Source organism: Schistocerca serialis, chromosome 3, assembly GCF_023864345.2.
Source record: "Schistocerca serialis cubense isolate TAMUIC-IGC-003099 chromosome 3, iqSchSeri2.2, whole genome shotgun sequence".
In the NCBI taxonomy this organism is placed as follows: domain Eukaryota; kingdom Metazoa; phylum Arthropoda; class Insecta; order Orthoptera; family Acrididae; genus Schistocerca; species Schistocerca serialis.
In genome coordinates this window covers 274,890,170-274,905,395 of record NC_064640.1, presented here as the reverse complement: position 1 = coordinate 274,905,395, position 15,226 = coordinate 274,890,170, and positions in this window count along the sequence as shown.

Here is a 15,226-nt window from a genome sequence, read left to right as displayed (position 1 = left end):
CCGGCAGGAAGAAGATGCTGTGATATGCAAATGATTAACTTTTCAGAGCATTCACACAAGGTTGGCGCCGGTGGCGACACCTACAACGTGCTGACATGAGGAAAGTTTCCAACCGATTTCTCATACACAAACAGCAGTTGACCGGCGTTGCCTGGTGAAAAGTTGTTGTGATGCTTCGTGTAAGGAGGAGAAAAGCGTATCATCACGTTTCTGACTTTGATAAAGGTCGGATTGTAGCCTATCGCGATTGCGATTTATCGTATCGCGACATTGCTGCTCGCGTTGGTCGAGATCCAATGACTGTTAACAGAATATGGAATCGGTGGGTTCAGGAGGGTAATACGGAACGCCGTGCTGGATCCCAACGGCCTCGTATCACTAGCAATCGAGACGACAGGCATCTTATCCACATGGTTGTAACGGATCGTGCAGCCACGTCTCGATCTCCGAGTCAACAGATGCGGACGTTTGCAAGACAACAACCATCTGCACGAACAGTTCGACGACGTTTGCAGCAGCATGGACTATCAGCTCGGAGACCATGGCTGCGGTTACCCTTGACGCTGCATCACAGACAGGAGCGCCCGCGATGGTGTACTCAACGACGAACCCGTGTGCACGAATGGCGAAACGCCATTTTTTCGGGTGAATCCAGGTTCTGTTTACAGCATCATGATGGTCGCATACGTGTTTGGCGACATCGCGGTGAACGCCCATTGGAAGCGTGTATTCGTCATCGCCATACCGGCGTATCACCCGGCGTGATGGTATAGGGTGCCATTGGTTACACGTCTCTATCACCTCTTGTTCGCATTGACGGCACTTTGAACAGTGGACGTTACATTTCAGATGTGTTACGACCCGTGGCTCTACCCTTCATTTGATCCCTGCAAAACCCTACATTTCAGCAGAATAATGCACGACCGTATGTTGCAGGTCCTGTATGGGCCTTTATGGATGCAGAAAATGTTCGACTACTGCCCTGGCCAGCACATTCTCCAGATCTCTCACCAATGGAAAACGTCTCGTCAATGGTGGCCCGGCAACTGGCTCATCACAATATGCCAGTCACTACTCTTGATGAACTGTGGTATCGTGTTGAAGCTGCATGAGCTGCTGTACCTGTACACGCCATCCAAGCTCTGTTTGACTCAATGCCCAGGTGTATCAAGGCCATTATTACAGCCAGTGGTGGTTGTTCTGAGTACTGATTTCTGAGGATCTGTGCACGCAAAGTGCGTGAAAATGTGATCACATGTCAGTTCTAGTATAATATATTTGTCCAATGATTTCTTCTTGGTGTAGCAGTTTTAATGGCCAGTAGTGTAGCAACAAGAGGTTGCCGAGCATAATGTCCCCAATCGACAGCCAGATCACCATCAACAGCGTCACATGCCCTCATTTCATGAGATACTGTGGAGAGATTTGGAATTTAATCGAGGGCATTGGTGCGAAGAGCATCGATCAGAGACTTTACGCCACCACCTCTCCTCTCCTTACTGGGCAAATACTGGCAGTGAAAATTTGATTTACCAACAAGATTTAAACCAGCTTTTTCCAAGTCGAGCGCCACTGCACAGGCGTGCATTGGCGACTTCGGCTATGGAGATGGGGGTGCTGAGAAATGAAAAGGAACTATCTATCTTACTTAGTAAAAAAACTTTCTGTAACCATTATCGCATACATACTTATTTATTTTCGACAACCGGTTTCGACAGGTTTCGCTGTCACTTTCTAGTCTTCAAAAATTTGTGTTACACAACATGTTCATTGTGAGTTGGAACCTCACATCAAGTTGTCATATTAATGGATAAAGTTGGTTAACTTATTGGAAAGCTTAATCCCTGCTTCTAATGGACCATTTTGTTTCATATTTATGTGTGAGTGGTCTATATGCAGTAACAGATTATCCTTGTAGTGTTCGAGTGAACATTGCAGTTTTTGCAAACTAGCTAGTCTCTGATCTTATTTCTTCACATATTGTGACTTCGAAGATATATAAGCAAGACAGCACATGAAGTTGTCATTTCATATACAGTGGCTTGCATGAGTTTTTGGAAGGTGTATATTTGTGGTGTAAATTTTCCTTTTGGTATGGTAAAGCACCTCCTATTTGTAGGAGAGTTTTCCCCTAAGATAAATCCATACATTAACACTGACTCGACCTATGCACAGTACACATTTTTTTTTGTAATCAGCTGCACTGTATATCCCATTAGAAACTGTTCCACACGTTATTTGCTGACATAGTTTATGTGTTTAGCTCATTGTAGATTATCTTATATCAACAGCCCAAAGAATTTAGTGGCATAAACAATTTCTAGTTTGTTTCTAAGCAGAGTTATGTGTGGGGTTAATGACGTTTTCCTTGTGAGGCACATAAATGCACTGTAACTGTTTTTTGCATTTACTATAAGGCTGTGTTTGGAGAACTGTTTTGTGATCTGTGATACACAGCTTTCTCTTTCACAGTGGTGCGCATCTGTCATTGTTATTTGTTACAAATACATTCGTCTTGTCTAAAAATATAAAACATTCTGGAATAGGATTGATGATTCTGACTCATTAATGCAAAGCTGGAACAAGATTGAGCCCTGGTGTGTTTAATATTTTGTTTTCCTGATTGGTATTCATGCATTCTGCTTCCTTCTTGTGCACTGATTCCAAGTATTTGTTGCTTGTTTTGAAGGTAGTACTGTACCTATTTTTTACTGTTCCTTAGTCATCTAAAAGTTCCAGTTTTGAGAGTAATAGCTCAAGGTGTGTAATATCAAAATAAAATGTGTTAATCAAAATTCTCGATCAAGATCGCTAAAACTCCTTTATTGATGACTACCAGTTTCAGCTCATTGATGAAACTATCTTCAGATGAATAAAATTTATTACTTAATTCCATGTGTATCAGCTACCAGGCATTGCACATACTCATAATCTGTTGAGCTGTATTGCTCTTGTTGTCATGCATTACATTTAAACGCAAGTGTAGCAATATGGAGTCTGGAAACACATATGGCTAACGTTGTTACCATAGCGACCTACTTTAGTGTGATCATGACCACAAGAACAATTTACCTCAATGCCCTCAATGCTCCCATGTGGCATAAGGTAGGAACCCTCACCAGAGATAATAACCTCAGAAACAGGTATAGTACGGTAGGCTAAAATCTCCCTAGTTTCAAAGGATTCCAAACCAGCTCTCCCTGCACTATTACATGCAACGAAAGCAACAGTTATCCACCCATTACCTAAACCAGAAGAAGTAGAACTCTTCATTAAAGAGAAATTAAACCTCGCGCCACAAAACAAAGTAGGTCCATTGATAAGAACGAATTGAGCAGTTTTACCTACTCCCCTAACTTCGTTCTTTTTCCCCTTAGCAGAAGATGTCGAAGCACCAAGAGTGCCGTCCACATTTACAAGTGTTCATTAAAGAGAAATTAAACCTCGCGCCACAAAACAAAGTAGGTCCATTGATAAGAACGAATTGAGCAGTTTTACCTACTCCCCTAACTTCGTTCTTTTTCCCCTTAGCAGAAGATGTCGAAGCACCAAGAGTGCCGTCCACATTTACAAGTGTTTTGTAGACAAGCAAAACAAAACACTTGTAAATGTGGACGGCACTCTTGGTGCTTCGACATCTTCTGCTAAGGGGAAAAAGAACGAAGTTAGGGGAGTAGGTAAAACTGCTCAATTCGTTCTTATCAATGGACCTACTTTGTTTTGTGGCGCGAGGTTTAATTTCTCTTTAATGAAGAGTTCTACTTCTTCTGGTTTAGGTAATGGGTGGATAACTGTTGCTTTCGTTGCATGTAATAGTGCAGGGAGAGCTGGTTTGGAATCCTTTAAAACTAGGGAGATTTTAGCCTACCGTACTATACCTGTTTCTGAGGTTATTATCTCTGGTGAGGGTTCCTACCTTATGCCACATATGAGGATATGTAATGTCTGGTGGCTAATACACATGGACTTAAGTAATAATTACGATTGATTTTAAGATGGCTCATCAAGGAGCTGAAACTAGTAATTATCAACAAAGAAGTTTTAGCGATACTGACCTAAGATTTTTATCCAAACATTTCAATATGACGGATCGCCTGTCTTCCGGTCTGACACAGTCAGGTAACAAAGTGAACATGAAATTACGTTGTGACATCTAAAAACACCGTGTTATATAATTTTTTGGCAGAATGAAATGAAAATCTCATTGATGAAATTTGTCTGTATACTTAAATTTTTGAAAACCATGCTGTGGTCTAAAAACACATTTTTTACTATGAAATGCATATCCCTCACGTAGAAAAAGATTTGTTTTAAATAGCCAGTTTACAATTAGACTGCTCTATAATTTTTTTGCATTTGCATTTGCACCGTAAATTTTAAGGAAATGTTCTTTTGGACAAAGAAGAATTACATATATCAGCAACAGATTTGGGTAACACTGTTTGCACTCAGTTGCAATAACATTAGGAATGTTACCGATAGCAGATGAGAATTTAGGTTTAGTTCTTTATCTTACTATCTCTTTGGATTCTGTCAGGAGCAAAAAATTGAATTTTTGGTCACACTGCTGTCTCCTTGTTCTCATTTCATGTGGCTCAGTTCATTTCCATTTAATTCAATCACTTTATTAATCTGTTAACAATTTACATTGTATGGCTGTAGTCAATTCACAACCAAGGCTAGTTACAATAAAATTTCTTATATTTAGGTTGTTTATAAACTTACATGTAAACACAATCGTCTGACGTCAGTATAAGTAAATATTTTACTTCTCATACTCAGATATTTTCAGTGTTATGAAAGCCACGTGTTATTAAAAACTATTAAACTCCACTTCGAATTTAAGAAATTCTTTAATTTCCTTTATTGTAGTAGGCAATGCACTAAAATGTATTTTGGGTTGATAATGTACACTTTTTGGGTAAAGTTCTTTTTGTGTGTGTCTTTCTGAAAAAATCATCTCTCTTTCTTGCTTTGTAGTTATGAATCTGATTGTTCAATGGTGAAAATTCCGATTGAGTTTTCAGAGGGAAGACTCATTATTTTAAATTCTTTAAATATTTCCCTGCATTGCTGTCTATAACGAACTTCCTTCACTATTCTAATAGCCCGATTTTGAAGTTTGAAAGTTTGTTTAGCCATCCCCGTATTTCCCCATAAGATCACACTGTGTGTAAGAAAGCTGTTCATGTAAGTATAATAGACACTCAACAATGATTCAATGCTAGAACAGTCCTTAAGCATTCTTAGCACATAATGTCATTTACTTAGTTTTTATTCAAAACTTACAGATGATTCTCCCATTTCAAGTACTCATCCATTCATAAGCCTAGGAATTTTTTGTGTTGAGGTTGTGCAGTAGTTTAGTTCCCTAACTCAGCTTAATGCTAACTTTACTCATATCATTACTGAACTTCTTCGATACCATATTTCTCATATTCATGACCAGGATGTTACCCCTCAGCCATTTCCCTGTCTTATTTATTGTCTTTTCTGTAGACCATCTTCAGTGCAGCCTTTTATAATAATATTTGTGTCATTACGGAAACCACTGTACCTACAGTGCTCAGATGGTTTGGCAAATCGTTTAGATACACCAGGAACAACAGAGGAACTAACATGGAACCTTGGGGCATTCCAGAGCTAATTTTTTCTTTTCTAATCTGAAAGGTTGTTCTCGCCTTCATGAGATATTTCTACTCTCTGTTTTCTGTCACAGTGAAAAGCATGAACAATTTAAAGGCCAGTCTCTGCACCCCATTACAATCTAGTCTCATAAGCAGTAAATCATGACTGATTAGATGAAAAGCTTTGAATAAATCGAAGAAAATCCTGTAGCTTAATTCATTCATATTCAGGGTGTTTGGGACCTTTTTCATGAATAGCAGACTGCTGTTTCTGTTGATCTCTTCTTCTTAAATCCATTTTCAGCATTAGTCAATATTTTATTTTTATCCAGAAAATCAGCTACCCTATCATCCAATACTCTTTCAGTTACTATAGAAAAACTTGTCAGAAGTGACACTGCTCTATAATTATTTATATCAGCGGCACTATTCTTTTTGTAGTGTGTGTTTATTACAGATAACTTCTTATTTGATGGAAACACCTCTGTTCTGGAGTGAGTATTAATAACGTCAGATAGCTTAGAATCTATATTAGTGGAACTACGTTTTATTACCTTGCCAGGAATCCTGTTCGTACCACTAAACACTTCATTTTTTAAATTTATTAATAGCATTTTTCACCTCATATTTTGTTACTGCCTACATAAGGATTGACTTTTCACAAATTGGTACTTTTATGTTTTCATCCTTTCAACTGGACATATTTTGTGTTATGGTGTTATGTTCACATAATATTTGTTGACTATGTTGGCGTTCTGCTGAACATCTCCTATCACTTTACCTTCAGTTTTCTTTTTTTATAGTTATGAATTTTAGTTTTACGTTTTCCTACCCTCAATTTTCTTTTTTTTTTTTTTTTTGTAGTTGTAGTTATGAGTTTTAGTTTTACATTTTCCTATGCTATTGTTTATAATCTTCCAAATCGATTTCTGTTTATTACTCCTCCTGTTGATACATCAATCATTGGTTAGCCTTTTTGCTGCCTGTACACCATCTGTACAAAACCTCCAGTATTGGTTTCATTGTTGTATTCACTTTGGCATCTCTGCTTTGATTGCTAAGGGTGACAGCTGATTTTTTAAATCCCTTTTTTAACCATCCATTTGACTTCTCACTGACTTTAATTCTCTTAATGGGAATCCCATATCATAGTAACATTTATAAACAGTGAAAATCTTTCATACTTCTTGTCTATCTTCATCAGTTTGTCCTCTGCACCAGTACAACCTGTTTAGCATATCATCAAAAATACATATGTTGTTATCTTAAACAAGTCTTCCCTGTGCATATATGTCAGTGCCTGCACATTTCTGATTGTTCCCATCCCCTGTTACCATTTTAAAGCCATAGGAAAAGCCAGTATCTTTTACCTTAATATATTAGTCACAGTATTGTCTGTTGGTAAATGGTTGATCAAGTGATGATTCAGGCTCATCCCCATACATATAGTTTTATAAAATTTTCACATACTTTCGCGAAGTATGAATAAGATTGATTTGCTACCTTGTGAGAGTTTTCTTTGGGTATTGTAGAAGGTTGATTTCATGATTGCTGAACATGCTTTCCTTGTTTCTTTCCTAACATCTCATATTGTCTGCATTTTATTTGTGAAATTTTCTTTAAGAGTGCCATTTGCTGTTTATTAGAGATTCTCATTATTTTTTTATTTTAATTATTTTTCACAGCAAATGGAAGCAGTATGGCAATTCTCAGGTCTATCCATATGTGAGCAAGTTATGTTTGATCTCAATTATTAACTATTTCTGAGTGATAACTACAAATTATGCTCGCTAGTATTAAAACCTATAACTAGAAATGGAAAATGATCCATAACGTTTAATGTCATAAATAGAGTGAGAACGAAAAGGTCATCAGTTGAGTATGTTTTAACATGTATTCTTTATTAATTGTTATTGGCACAAATGTGCTAGATCATGTTTAATTAATTATGTCTATTCTTTTATATGTGTACTATTGTTTTTGGTCTCTATACAGGATGTTACAAAAAGGTACCGCCAAACTTTCAGGAAACATTCCTCACACACAAAGAAAGAAAATATGTTATGTGGACATGTGTCCAGAAACGCTTACTTTCCATGTTAGAGCTCATTTTATTACTTCTCTTCAAATCACATTAATCATGGAATGGAAACACACAGCAACAGAACGTACCAGTGTGACTTCAAACACTTTGTTTCAGGAAATGCTCAAAATGTCCTCCATTAGCGAGGATACATGCATTCACCCTCCGTCGCATGGAATCCCTAATGCGCTGATGCAGCCCTGGAGAATGGCGTATTGTATCACAGCCGTCCACAATATTAGCACGAAGAGTCTCTACATTTGGTACTGGGGTTGCGTAGACAAGAGCTTTCAAATGCCCCCATAAATGAAAGTCAAGAGGGTTGAGGTCAGGAGAGCGTGGAGGCCATGGAATTGGTCCGCCTCTACCAATCCATTGGTCACCGAATCTGTTGTAGAGAAGCGTATGAACACTTCGACTGAAATGTGTATGACCCACATGTTGTGTCGTACTTGTAAAGGCACATGTTCTAGCAGCACAGGTAGAGTATCCCGTATGAAATCATGATAACGTGCTCCATTGAGCGTAGGTGGAAGAACATGGGGCCCAATCAAGACATCACCAACAATGCCTGCCCAAACGTTCACAGAAAATCTGTGTTGATGACGCGATTGCACAATTGCGTGCGGATTCTCGTCATCCCACACATGTTGTTTGTGAAAATTTACAATTTGATCACGTTGGAATGAAGCCTCATCCGTAAAGAGAACATTTGCACTGAAATGAGGATTGACACATTGTTGGATGAACCATTTGCAGAATTGTACCCGTGGAGGCCAATCAGCTGCTGATAGTGCCTGCACACGCTGTACATGGTACGGAAACAACTGGTTCTCCCGTAGCACATTCCATACAGTGACGTGGTCAACGTTACCTTGTACAGCGGCAACTTCTCTTACGCTGACATTAGGGTTATCGTCAACTGCACCAATAATTGCCTCGTCTGTTGCAGGTGTCCTCGTCGTTCTAGGTCTTCCCCAGTCGCGAGTCATAGACTGGAATGTTCCGTGCTCCCTAAGACGCCGATCAATTGCTTCGAACGTCTTCCTGTCGGGACACCTTCGTTCTGGAAATCTGTCTCGATACAAACGTACCGCGCCACGGCTATTGCCCCGTGCTAATCCATACATGAAATGGGCATCTGCCAACTCTGCATTTGTAAACATTGCACTGACTGCAAAACCACGTTCGTGATGAACACTAACCTATTGCTGCTACGTTCTGATGTGCTTGATGCTAGTACTGTAGAGCAATGAGTCACATGTCAACACAAGCACCGAAGTCAACTTTACCTCCCTTCAACTGGGCCAACTGAACTGAATCGAGGAAGTATAGTACATACTGACGAAATTAAAATGAGCTCTAACATGGAAATTAAGCGTTTCTGGACACATGTCCACATAACGTCTTTTCTTTATTTGTGTGTGAGGAATGTTTCCTGAAAGTTTGACCGTACCTTTTTGTAACACCCTATAGAAGGGGGAGAAAACGTTGTTTAATTTTAGCCCTGCATTTAATATGTAACTTTATTATTATGCAAATGGTTGTCCACTTTATAGATTTCATTGGCTTTAGTGGTGAGGCTCTTGGGCATTCAGATTTGTGGAGTGCCTCTTGGGAGCATTCTGGGAGAGATAGAGAGTTGAAGCATTTGGTGTGGAGAAGTGATAAGGCGAACAATTCATGCAGAGAATGAATAAAATGGTTCAAATAGATCTGAGCACTATGGGACTTAACTGCTGTGGTCATCAGTCCCCTAGAACTTAGAACTACTTAAACCTAAATAACCCAAGGACATCACACACATCCATGCCCGAGGCAGGATTCGAACCTGCGACCGTGGCGGTCGCGCGGTTCTGGACTGTAGCGCCTAGAACCGCTCGGCCTCAGAGAATGAATAGTGGGAAGATTACATGTCAAAACGAGGTAGCAGTAAGACTTGGTATTGAGACAGTAGAGAGGAGAGGATTGATGTTGTAGAGCAGTTAGTGTGGTAAAGTGATAGGTTTTGGGCAGAAATCAGTCAAAAATACTTTAAATTTGCTCATCCTTAGCGAAATCCTGAGGCTAGTGGGACTTTGACTCAGTAAATTAGTTTGAACTTTAACTGAGAGCAAATATCATAAGACATATTTCAAGCCACTTTGCAATGATTTAGTTACTGTTCTGGGATTATTTGTGCCTAGTTATAAGCATGGGACTCTTATTTGACGAACTAGCTATTATTTATTGATTTCTTGGAAGTTGACTACCATTTTTAGTACAAAGATTGACACATACTTAACTGTAATTGAATATTTATGAATTTGTATCTTTAAACTGAATTATTGTAGGACCACCATTTCCAGATATTGTTTCATGTGGTTGATTGAATAAATTATCACTTTATTCAACATGGATTCGTGATGTCATATGCATCAGTTTACCATCAGCAGATAACAACCCTTTATTGCCATTTATTATTTTTTATTTAATCGCCATTTGTGCTTATTTAAAATTATGCTTACCTTCCCAGTGTTTTAGCTGTTTGACCAGAAGACCATAATCTGTATCAGTTATTTCAGTTGTTTAAACTAATCGATAAAAAGCAGACGCACATCTCCTGACCAGAGATGTACAAACTGACCACCAATCCCTTAATTTTGGTATGTCCTGAAAATGTTTTCTCGTCAGGAATATGACTAGAAAATCTACCCACAGTCCTTATCAGTTGCTGCATCGCAAATGACAGCTTATGTGGGATTTGAACCCAATCCCTACTGCAGTTGCAAAGGTGATTTAATTAGCATTGCTAATATTTCGTTAAACAGATCCAGAATCTGAAGCATAGTAGGCAGTTTTGTGTGGCGGTTCTGAGATTAGGATTTTGCAGCAACTGCATGTCTGTGAATCTGTAGTAGAAATCAGGAGTGGTGAAACGTAGACATGAAGCAGCAGAAGAAGAAAGAAGAAGATAGTAATACTAAGATGTGGTGCATACGAGACTGTGGGAGCTAGCAGTGGAGACACGGACAGCATAGCAGACTTCGGGATTGGCTACAGCATTGCAGGGCTGCGGCAGCGACTCCATGAACTTCGTCATCGGCATCGTCAGTGACTTCAAAGGGCGGCAGCAACTTTACCTTCGGAGTCAGCAGCACAGTAGAGGCAAAAATCATGGTCCAAACGTTAAGTACTGACGATGAAAGTGTGAACATACATGATTTGACAGGGTTACTCTCGGAAATGGTAATTGTCATGGTTAAACAATCACCGAGTGTATGTGGAACTGAAAAAGTAAGTGAGCCAAATAACGGAGAAATACACCAGTGGAAAAAAATCTCAACACAAATAAGGAGTTGTGTGACATAAACGAAACTTGGTAGGTGTGCTTCTAGATCTGAAAGATGATGTCTGTTGAAATTTCGCGGTAGTCACATAAGAGTGGCGCTAGTAACGCCACTATGAGAATACAATCTGTTTTTTTTTTAAATACACTCTCTCACGCTTGTGGGGGTTAGTTAGCTCTGAAACTGGACACGATGAGTTGGTATTAGTCTATAATGCCTTTTAGGCGACAACGACGTCATTCTCAACACCTCACTGAGTTTGAACGAAGTCGTGTAATAGGGCTAAGGAAAGCCTGATGTTCCACCTGCGATCCTGCAGAAAGGCTTGACAGGAATGTAACCACTGTACATGATTGCTGGCAATGGTGACCACGAAAATGTGCAGTTGCAAGAAGGCTGGGCTCTGAATGGCCACGTGGCACTACCAAGAGGGAAGACCAATGTGTTTGACGTATGGCTTTGGTGCATCATACTGCATCTGCAGCAGCAATTTGAGCAGCAGTTGTCACCACAGTGACACAATGAACTGTTACAAATCAGTTCCTTCGAGAACAGCTCTGAGCCACATGTCCTGTAGCGTGCATTCCACTGATACCAAACTTCAAGCATTTGTGACTTCAGTAGTGTCTAGCGAGAGCTCATTAGAGGCCAGGGTGGAGGTCTCTTGTGTTTTCTGATGAAAACTGGTTTTACCTCAGTGCCAGTGATGGCTGTGTGTTGGTTAGAAGGAGACCAGTTGAGTGTCTGCAACCAACCTACGAGCGTGCTAGACACACTGGACCTACACCTGAAGTTATGGTTTGGGGTGCGATTTCATATGAGAGCAGAAGAATTCTCGTGGCTATACCATGCACTCTGACTGCAAATTTGTATGTCAATCTAATGAGTCGACCTGTTGTGCTGCCATTCACAGACAGTATTCCAAGAGGTGTTTTCGAACATGACAATTCTCGTCCATATACCACTGTTGTACCTTAACATTCTCTGCTGAAAGTTGACGTGGTTCCTTGGCCTGCTGAATCACCAGACCTGTCTCCAATCGAGCATATACAGGACATCATTGGATGACAACTCCAGCAATCATCCACAACCAGCATTAACCGTCACTGTATTGACTGACCAAGTGCTCCAGGCATGGAACTCCATCCCACAAACTGACATCTGGCACATGTACAACACAAAGCATACACGTTTGCAAGATTGTATTCAACACTTTGGAAGTTAACACTGGTAATATCTGTACCAGGATTTCACATTTGGAATGGCTTACCTCACCCTTACATTTACCCGGGATCTTTCAATGTTAATCACTTTAGTATTGTACTTGGGCAAATATATTCCCGAAATTTGGTGTTGTGGGAGTGGCTATTTCTAATGGCGTCAAATTAATTCTCACATGAAGGAAACGTTGGTGAACAGTAAAATGAACTCTACGTTGTAAAAGGAAAAAAAATAAACTTTCTTGAACTTTGACTTTCACACAGATAAGACAGGCACTGGATTTAAACTCTCTTTTGACTCTTTTTCCTAGGTGCATACATTTAAAAAAATTTTACCTGTCTAATACAAAAAGATCAGTGAAAGAATTTGACTATAGATGAATATGTTTTCTTTGTGGCCGCTATAAGGAGGGAATCGATTAGGTACAGGACGAGTTGGCGGTTAGAGGTTTCTGTTTATCCAGTTCTGAGATAACGCCAGGCAAAGTCGGCGAAAACTGCTACAACAGTGATGAAGACTCCGTCTCTCTTGGCCACAAAAGTACTCACAGTTGCTGTAAGATTTTCTGGAAACACTTTCAGAATGAGAAGGTGGAACAATAGTGGTAGTACGATATCTTCTGACTAACAAACTGGCTGCTTAGGGAACGTCTTGAACACACAAGCTGACGGCGAAATATTGTGCGTCGTTCTGATCGTGGTAGTAGCAGATCCGCCCAGTATTGTTAATTCGCGAAGAAATCACTATGCACTGCATTACTAAACACACTAATAATTTTTACGAAGGTCCGGGGATCTAACATTGAATAAAAGTTCGTAAACGACATTTACCTTCTTTTCACAAATTAAATTTTTTATTCTTGATAATTGCAATTACAAGTTGACCTCTCCACTTCAGATTACTTCTATTTGCAAACTTATCTAACACCAAAAATGCACAATGTTCAATCGGTATTTCTTCTTCCCAACAATTACAAGAAGCATAGATGCTGTTTTTTCCACAGCGAAGTGCGTTGTCGTCACAGCAAAGAGCGTTGTCGTCTCAATTACGGGAGCGCATCATTGCTGGTACTCGCAGCCGGAATATTACAATCATATTACATTACGTAGGGCCATTACAACAGGAATTAATTTTGAAAACGGGAAGTTCAAATTCTGAAATCAATTCTGATATTAAAAATGCTGATAACAAAGTCGATCCAGTAGTGGAACTATTAGGATGTGGAGTCGATGGGCTTCAGAAGGAGATATTTAGTGGTGTAGATTGCTGCTAGCCTAAGTAAAATACACTTGAGGAGATGACTAAGCAGGCTAGCAGTGAATTAACGGATGTAGTATTTGATTTCCAGATTAAAGTAGTAGAAAGTAAAAATGGTGTTTAAAACAAAAGATAGTGGCATAGCTGCGCAGCAGGAACAGTAAATAGGGATTATGAACTGCACTAGGAGTCAAATTTGTGATACCAATCAGATAAGGCAATGGATTTCCAGATTGAAACTGTAATACGTAAAAACGATATTAAGAGAAAAAATCTGTGGCAAAACGGTGCAGCAGGAACAATAAAGAGAAGTTGCATATTACAGGGGATCAAGATGGTGGTAATAACATGGGAAATGTAGTGGAACCTCAGGTCAAAATTGTAAAATGTAGAACTACTGTTGAGGGCCTGGTCAGTAACCAAGCACAGCCACTTCGGCCGGTGAATGTCTTTGCAGTCACTCGCATTATTCACCACACCGAGTGTCAACTTAGTTTGCGTGTACAGTATGTGCTTCTCACTTCAAAATGTGGTGTTCCAATAGTATTCAAAAATTATGTGTGTAAATGTATGAATCGATTGGTGGACAAGGGAAAAAGCCTCGAATCTGAGCAGGTGGAAAAGAGGAAAAAGGTGAGAATGGAATGATACTCACACTGGGGAGATCAAATTTATGGAAGGCAAAAGTGGTACAGCTCTTTTTTTGCGAGTTTGTGCATGATGAGTGAGATGTGAAGATAAGTATAATTACAAATGTATCACATGTTTAATATAGAAAAATTTTGGTGCGATGTTTATCTTAGGTATGGTGGTGAACTTAATACTACTAGAAGTACGTAAAGCATAAGAAGGCACTCAAGTTTTGTGTCGAAAGGTAGTTAAAATCAGTCGGTGTAGTTCTAGGTGTATGGAAGTCGAAGAAATTGCGAAAATTTCTTTATTGAAAGAAAGAATTTTTACTGCATATAAAGGTAGCTTTAAGGAAGTAATTTTAATCAATCATATGTTTTATTTTGGAATGGTTTTCATGTGTTGATGTATACAAGTTACTATTGGGATTAAATGTAAAAATAATATTCTGAAGGGAAATCATTTTGGGACTAAAATTGGACTGTAAAGATCAGAATATGTTAATAAGTATATAGTGCAGCCTATCTGCTGTGTAAAGATAGTTTAGTAGGAAGTAACATGCTTAGAAGTATCGGTTAGACTTTGAATGAGACAGCTCCTTTCGTTCCTGCTGTAGATACGGCGAGTACACAGTTAATTTGAGAATTATTTTACGAGCTTCAAACAGGAGCGACTTATTTTTAAATATCTGTGTGGTTAATAGTTTAGCTTTTTAATTTCTTGTGTGTTTGTGTGCTTACTAGGTACATCATAGCGTTCTAATATTTGTGCAGTGTAGAATTTTGCCATCTTTGGTATGCATGGGGACTATGATTTCTTTCTTCTGATGGGAGTTGAGTTGGTGACACTTCACTCACAGCTCCATCTATGTTGACTCTGATCGCACCAGCCTGAGGTTGCTTGCAACGAGTGAGCCTACAATACATTTGCTCGCAACCCTAGCCAAAAAACGAGTGCCCCAAGATGCCTGCGTGACCTCTATTTATACTTTTGTTAACAATTACCTACAATTAAAATTACAATTTTATGTAAAATCACAATGAAAAGTTAAACCGAATATGAGCTACACATTGCTAAAA